This window comes from Chiloscyllium plagiosum, unplaced genomic scaffold (genome assembly GCF_037043375.1).
Source record: "Chiloscyllium plagiosum isolate Xiang-an unplaced genomic scaffold, Cpla_swu_hap1 HiC_scaffold_8, whole genome shotgun sequence".
Classification (NCBI taxonomy): Eukaryota; Metazoa; Chordata; class Chondrichthyes; order Orectolobiformes; family Hemiscylliidae; genus Chiloscyllium; species Chiloscyllium plagiosum.
The window spans coordinates 12,451,794-12,460,593 of record NW_028270146.1 but is presented as its reverse complement, the minus strand read 5'-3'; positions in this window follow the sequence as shown (position 1 = coordinate 12,460,593).

Here is an 8,800-nt window from a genome sequence, read left to right as displayed (position 1 = left end):
GTCAATGGAAGAATCTTGTAGGATGCTAGGACTCAGGAATTTAAGGAAATATATGAAGAAAAAGCAGGATGTACGATTTTATTAAGAATGATGTAGATTTCAATTTCTTTGTGCATGGGTTGTGGGCATCACTGGCTAGCCTGCCATTTATTGCCCATCTGTAATTGCCTAGAGAACAGTTCACAGTCAACCAAATTGCTGTGGGTATTGAGCATATATAGATCAGATTGGCAAATCATGGCTCATTTACTTCACTAAAGGACATCAGTGAACCAGGTTGACTTTTATGGCAATCAACGGTGGTTACATGGCCATGTATTGATGTTGTCACTTTAACAAGGTTACTTTGTCTTTGGTTTTTATTCCAAGAGAAGTCATAAAGGCAGAGGTGACGAAATGTCTGTTTTAACAATGACAAGGAAATGGATAGTTATCCCAGTTCAGGTTTTTTTCTAGTTTGGTTTAGTTGTGACAGAGCGAAGCTGCTGATTTAGCTGTAGCAGAGAAGCAGCTGCAATGTAAAAAAAGGTTCCAGACACCAGCAGATGGTTCCTGACTGATGTTTCTTTCTGAGATCTCTCCTGCTGTCAGAATTTGTGTTCGAATTTAACTTTTGCCAGGGGGTGTGTTTATGGGATGTTATCAGATTTGGAACAGTTCCTTAGTTAGGTCAGTTAAGTTTTCCAATAGTTAAGTTATTCTAAAGACCATTTTCTTTTGTTTGTGTTTCAACTGTCGTGTTCAAATAAATTCTGTTTTGCTTAAAGCTGAATGGTTTGACCAGCTGCATCACACCTGGAATATCCACCACAATCTGCATTAAAAATAATAATTAGTTGCGCTCTAGGCTACCTTCTTAAAATATCTTGAGGGGGTCTGGTCTGGTCCATAACAGACTGGGGGCTCTTGTCAGGATTGATTTGATAATTCCAATTTGGGACCAGGGTTGTTGGACTCAAAGGTGGCGAGTAATAGGTGCTAGTGTCTTTTGTTCCTGGTGTTGAGTTCAGTTGATTTTAACATTGCTTGCTATAGTAATGGCTCTTTCAGTCACTATGAAATGACTTAAGGATTTTTATGTAAGGTGCAAAACTGCTGGAATTGGCAGACAAGCTGGAGTTGGAATTGGTTTCATCTGGGGAAAAGGAGAGATAATTATAGCAAAAGCTAACATTTAAATTTGCTGGAAATGCCATCAGAATCTTTGAACAAAGAACAAAGAAAAATTACAGCACGGGAACAGGCCCTTCGGCCCTCCAAGCCTGAGCCGATCCAAATCCACTGTCTAAATCTATCGCCCAATTCCTAAGCATCTGTATCCTTCTGCTCCCCACCTACTCATGCATCTGTCCAGATGCATGTTAAGAGAATCTACCGTGACTGCCTCTACCACCTCTGCTGGCAATGCATTCCAGGCATCTATCACCTTCTGTGTAAAGTACTTGCCACGTATATCCCCCTTAAACTTTTCACCTCTCACCTTGAGTGTGTGATGTCTCGTTATTGAATCCCTCACCCTGGGAGAAAGCTTATCTCTGTCTACCATGTCTATAGCCTTCATGATTTTGTAGACCTCAATCAGGTCCTCCCCTCAATCTCCTTTTTTCCTAATGAAAATAATCCTAACCTACTCAACCTCTCTTCATAGCTAGCACCTTCCATACCAGGCAACATCCCCGTAAACCTTCTCTGCACCCTCTCCAAAGCGTCAACATCCTTTTAGTAATGTGACGACCCGAACTGTATACAGTATTCGAAATGTAGCCGAACCAATGTCTTGTACAATTTTAACATGACCTGCCAGCTCTTATACTCAATAACCCGTCCGATGAAGGCAAGCATACCATATGTCTTCTTGACCACTCTATCCATCTGTGCAGCCACCTTCAGGGTACAATGGAGCTGCACTCCCAGATCTCTTTGCCCCATCAACTTTTTCCAAGGCTCTTTCGTTTCCTGTATGTTTCGCACTAGAATTAGACTTGCCTAAATGCATCACCTCACTCTTGCCTGGATTGAAAGCCATCTGCCACTTCTCTGCCCAACTCTCCAGTCTACCTATATTCTTCTGTATTCTTTGACAGTCCCCTATGCTTTCTGCTACTCCACCAATCTTCGTGTCATCTGCAAACTTACTGATTAGATGAATAATGCCTCCTTCCAGATCATTTATGTATATCACGAACAACAGCGGCCCCAGCAGTGATCCCTGTGGAACACCACTGGTCACCTTTCTCCATTTTGAGAAATTCCCTTCAACTACTACTCTCTGTCTCCTATTGCTCAACCAGTTCTTTATCCACCTAGCGAGAACACCCTGCACACCATGTGACTTTACTTTCTCCATTAGTCTACAATGGGGAACTTCATCAAATGCCTTACTAAAGTCCATGTATGTGACATCTACAGCCCTTCCTTCATCTATCAACTTGGTCACTTCCTCAAGGAACTCTATCATTGATAAGCCCATTCTTTCCCAAATATAAATATATTTTATCCCTCAGTACCTTCTCCAGCAACTTTCCCACCACTGATGCCAGGCTCACTGGCCTGTAGTTACCTGGAATATCCCTCCTACCCTTCTTGTACAGGGGGACAACATGAGCAACCCTTCAGTCCTCCAGAACCTCACCTGTGTTTAAGGATACCACATCCTTAAGAAGGTAGTGATATACACAAATATGTTAAAACACTGCCACATTTTGATGAGACAGATGTCGAAGCCTTCTTTATTTCATGTGAAAGATTGGCTAGGCAGATGGGGTGGTCAGAGATCTTGTGGGTAATGCTAGTTAAGAATAAACTGATAGGCAGAGCTAGTGAGGTTTTTGCCACACTGTCAGATGAGGGGTCAAGAGATTATGCAGATGTCAAACAGGCTATTTTGAGTGCTTGTAAATCAGTACCAGAAGCATATAGACAGCGGTTCAGAAACATAAAGAAGGAACTCGGCCGAAAGAATTGAACATAGGCCTTAAAAATAGATAAGACGTATGAGGCTGTAAGAGAGATTATTCTACTGGAGCAGTTTAAAAACTCACTTCCAGAGATGATAAGAATTCATGTGGATGAACAGAAAGTTCAGGAACTGACAAGAGCGGCAGAGATGGCTTCTGCCAAGAAATTCATCCTGTGAGGGATAGAAATTGGGAGAAGGGGAGATCCTTCACTACAAAACAAAGAGTAGAGCACACAGGAAATAGTTTACCATAGTTTTAAAAAAACCCAAGAGGGTGAAAGGGAAGTGAAAGGCTTCAGGTGTTTCCACTGTGGTAAAGTAGGACATGTAAAGTCCCAGTGCTGGTTGTTAAAGAAAGGCACTGTGGGAAAAGATGTGGTAAAAGAAGCTAAGCCAGTGGCATTAGTGGAAGTAGTAAAAGAAACCCCAAGAAAAGTTGAGAAGGTGCAAGAAAGTCCACAGCCTAGGCAGGGGCTGGATATGGAGTTAGTGCCTGATCTCTATAAAGACTTTGTCTCTGTGGATAAAGTTTACTCAGAAAGAACAGAGGGAGAAGGGAAAGAAATTATAATTTTGTGAAATACATGATCTAACCAGTCTCTAATAGAAAGAGCTGAATGTGTTTGTACTCTTTCTGATCTGTTACCAGAGAGAGTGGTAATTTGTGGGATAGATGGAAAGAAATCTAGCATTCCACTTTATAAGGTCAGATTGGAGTGCCAAATCAAGACTGGGGAAGTAACAGTGGGAGTGATTGACAGAGTGTCAGATCCAGGAATATCCTTTGTTCTGGGAACGATTTGGCAGGATCCAAGATGGGAGTGACACCCCTTTGTTGTAGAGAAGCCAAAGGAAGACCAGGGAATTGAGGAGTTAAAAGAAAAATGCGCTGGAATTTTTCCAGCCTGTGTCATAACAAAATCCCACTTTCAAAAGTCACAGCATGAAGCAAAAACTAAAGAGAAAGGTGAAGGATTTGAGGTTCAGATAACGGACACCCTGTTTGATGTAATGGTGCAGGAAAAACCTGAACAGGCAGAGAGTCAGACAGAAGTGTTTAGTCCTGAAAGGCTAATGGACTTACAACAGAAGGATGAGACAATAGAAGATATAGAGTATGTGTTGATACATCTCAGAAAAGGAGTCAGAGAATATTCCTGAAGGTTATTATCATAAAGATAGAATCCTAAGATAAAAATGGAAACTATGGTAGGTTAGTGCAGAGGAGAAATGGGCCAAAGTGCACCAGATTGTGTTGCCAGTAGCATACAGACAGGAAGTGTTATGGGTAGCACATGACTTACCAGTAGGAGTTCACCTAGGTGTGAGGAAGATTCAGGCTAAGGTACAAAAGCATTTCTATTGGTCTGGAATGCACAAGAATGTGGTTAACTTTTGCCATACATGTCGTACATACCAAATGGTAGGTAAGCCACAGGCAGTAATAAAACCAGCACCTTTGTTGCCAATTCTCACATTCGAAGAGCCTTTCATGCAGGTTATGATTGATTGTGAAGCTATCTCCTGAAAACTAGAAGTGGGAACCAGTATTTGCTAACTATAATGGGTTCATCTACCAGATTTCCAGAGGCAATTCCATTAAAGAGTATTAAGGCAAAAGGGTGCTAGAGGAGTTAATTGCTCTCTTCACATGATATGGGCTACCCAGAGAGATTCAGTCAGACCAAGAGTCTAATTTTGCTGCTGGCTGTTTAAGGAAGTCATGGATATCTTAGGCATTCACTTCTTTAAATCCAGTGCGTGTCATCCTGAATCCCAGAGAGCTTTAGAAAGGTGGCATCAGACCCTGAAGACCAGGTTAAGAGTGTACTGTCAGGATTACCTAACTGATTGGGATAAAGGTATCCCATTTGTATTGTTTGCCTTTTGAAATGCCCCAAACAAATCTACTCAGTTTTGAGTTAGTATTAGGAGATGAAGTGAGAGGGCCTTTGAAAGAGAAATTGACAAGCCCGAAGTCAGAGATCTCATACTTGGATTATGTATCGGAGGTGAGGGAGAGATTAAATTGAGCAGGTGAGTTAGCTAAACAGCACCTCAAGAGGGCACAGAATAGGATGAAGCAGGTGGCAGATACAAAGTCTAAAATTCAGACGTTTACCTTTGGGGATGACCTGTATTGTTACCAGTGGTAGGAGATCCCTCCAAAGGCAGGTTTAGTGGTCCCTATTAAATTGAGAAAAAGTTGAGTCAGGTAAACTATCTGGTAAAGATGCCAGATAGGAAAAAACTGTTTCAGGTATGTCATGTGAATATGTTGAAACTTTATTATAATAGAGAGAGGGAACTGGAGAAACAGGTGTTAGTTACTGCCCCGCAGAGTGGAAATGAAATCCAGATGTCATGGAATTTGGTGTGCCTCAAAATACGTTAAACAATGAGGAAGTCCTTGAACAGTGGGATAGGTGAGTGAATTATTTGTCTCAGGAGCAACGAATGCAGTGGAAAGGTTTGTTGCAGCCGAAGAGAACATATGCAGGAATAAAATGGGAAGGACCAATGCTATTGTGCATGAGATAGAAGTAGGGAATGCCATTCTGATAAAACAACACCCCTAAAGGCTTAATCCTTTCAAAACCACATAGGTCCATAAGGAAGTGGGTGCAATGCTCAACGAAGATATAATTGAACCAAGTCAGAGCGAGCGGGAGTTCACTGATCGTGTTAGTTCCCAAACCTGACGGGATTCAACAATTTGTGTGGACTATTGGAAGGTCAACGCCACAAAAAAAGAATCAGACTCATATCCAATTCCGAAATTGGAGGACTGTAGCGAGAATGTTGGACAAGCCAGTTACATCACCAAGTTGAAACTACTGCGTGGTTATTGACAGGTTCCTTTATCAGAGAAAGCGAAAGAAATTTCTGCGTTGTAACCCAAAATGGACTATATCAATCCAAAGTGATGTCCTTTGGCATGAAGAGCGCACCAGTTACATTTCAAAAATTCAATAACAGAGTTGTGGCTGGGTTAAAAAACTGTGCCATCCATCTGGATAATGCAGTGATATTTAATAAGTCATGGAAAGATTACATGGTACAGTTGGCAGAGCTCTTGGAATGATTAAGAGAGGCAAAACTGGTAATAAACTTAAAGAAAACTGAATTTGCAAAGGCAGAAGTGGTCATGGAAAGTTGACCCCAAGGAATGCAAAGACGAAGGCTATCAAGAAATTTCCAAGACCAACCTCGAAGAAAGAGGTGCTTTGATTTTTGGGACAAAGCAATTCTCCTTGAAATTTTTTCCAAACTTCAGCAGCGTAGTGACACCACTAACAGATTTACTGAAGAAAAAGACAAAACTTTGGTGGACAATACAATGCCAGGAAGCATTTGACAATTTAAAAGCAGTATTAACCACCACACCAGTTTTAGCGACACCAAACTTTTTGAAATTCTTCAAAGTTGCAATCATCACTAGCGACATAAAAGTTGGAGCTATACTATTGCAGCAAGTTAGAAATCACACAACATCAGTTTGTAGTCCAACGGGTTTATATGGAAGCATTAGCTCCTTCATCAGGTGACTGGGACAGGCCAAACAATGACGTGCATGGGAATTCCTAGAGGTCTGGCATTCAAACAGAACTCCATTAACAAAAATATAGATTTGGACCCCATTTACTAACCTCTCAGAAACAGAACCAGAAATAATATCACCCACCACGACAAGCCAAGGTGCATAAATAGCAAGCAGGTCAGAACACCAACACTTTACCTGGGGCTCACTAATGAAGTTAGCTAGCATGGTAACAAAATGTCTGGAAACAAACTCATAGCTCAGGGAGGAAAACAACAACCTGATCCCCAACCTGAGTTACAAATCTTCTCCAAGATCCCAAATCTATACATTCTCATACTGCCCTCTTTATCTCCGAATATTGCACGACATGGCATTCTTGATAGTACTACAGCAATTGTATAATCTTTCTCGCAATATAAAAATCTTTATATTATTGTGATAAATTAACAAGCTGCAGCAAAACAACCTTCTATTTTAACGTATGAATTTCTTTCTGAATGGATTATAATAATTTTACAATGGTTTTTCTTTGTGGCTGTGACAGGTATCTAGCTATTTCAGAGTTGGTAACAATTCCACAGTTTCCCTTCGTACCGTCAAGTATTTATGATGATTCATATTTATTTTCTTAGAACACCACTGGCCTATTGTCATGACACGGCGGTGAGTGCTTCTGCTAATTAAATTAAACATCCAGAGAAGTTCACCTCACCTCACCTCTTAAAGTATAAGTGACAGAGAACTCCCAAATTTCACGACTTAAAGAAAAAATATCAACTTATTCTTTAACTCTAAAAGTGAACATTAAACAACAACTATTTACAATTCTCAGCCTCATTTCTCTTAAATGCCTGTTATCTGCCTCCAACTCTATAAAAATAAGGCAGTTATTAAAATTACAATAACTGAATTTCAAAACCACACAGAGGCTGTCATCTGTATCTGACTCCCTCTGGCTGAAGATTTCCCTGGGTCACCTTTGGTTTTTTTGCTGCAAAGATGTTTCATATGAAAAAGATACCTTTGATAAAGAGTGTTTTGATGGCAGTTACTCTGTCGATGGCAGTTGGTGTCTCTGTCTAACTTTCAAAATGTCGGCTTCTTTATATCCCTAACATTGGATTATCTGATTGATTTGAGGTTGGCAAAAACAATAAATTCAAACTTGATTAGGTTTTAGCATTCTGGGGCATAATGTAAGCTAGGAAAAAGTGAGGACTGCAGATGCTGGAGATCAGAGATGAAAAGGTGCTGGAAAAGGACAGCGCGTCAGGCAGCATCCAAGAAGCAGGAGAGTCAATGTTTCGAGCTTGAGCTCTTCATCAGGAATGGGGTGGGGGGGGGGAGGTGGGGAGCAGGGGGCTGAGAGATAAATGGGAGGGGGCCCGGGGAAAGGTAGCCAGGAATGCAATAGGTAGATGATGGTGAGAGGTGATGGTGATAGGTTGGATGGGAGGGTGGAGAACATACATGGGAAGGGAGATGGACAGTAGGACAGTTCAAGAAGGTGGTGCTGAGTTGGAAGGTTTGATCTGGGATATGGTGGGGGGAGGGGAGATGAGGAAACTGGTGAAATCGACAGTGACTTCATATGGTTGGAGGGTCCCAAAGTGGAAGACAAGGCGTTGTAAGAATTTGGTGGTGGAGGAGGTCAAGGACTTGCATGTCCTTGGCCGACTGGGAGAGGGAGTTAAGATGTTCAGCCACAGGGCGGTGGGGTTGATTGATGTGTGTGTCCCAGAGATGTTCTCTGAAATGTTCCACAGGTTGGTGTCCTGTCTCCCCAATGTGCATATCAGAGCATATCAACAACAATGGACACAGTAGATGACATGTGTGGAAGTACAAGTAAATCTCTGTCAGATGTGGAAGGATCCTTTGGAGCCTTGGACGGACTCTAGGGGGGAGATGTGGGCACAGGTTTTACATGTTGCAGTGGCAAGGGAAGGTGCCAGGAGTGGACGGTGGGTCAGTGGGGTGCGTGGACCTAACAAAGAAGTCGCGGAGGGAATGGTCTCTGTGGAATATAGATAGGCATGTGGAGGGTGGGGTCTGTTTGTAGGTAGCAGAAATGGAGGAGGATGATGCATTGTATCCAGAGGTTGGTGGGGTAGAAGGTGAAGACCAGTGGGATTCTGTCCTTGGAGGATATCGTTGTCAATCTGGGAGGGGAAATTGCAGTCCCTGAAGAAGAAGGCCGTCTATGGTGGAATTGGTCCTCCTGGGAGCAGAGGTGGCGGAGGCAGAGGAATTAGGAATAGGGGAAAGCATTTTTGCAGAAGGCAGGGTGGGAGGAG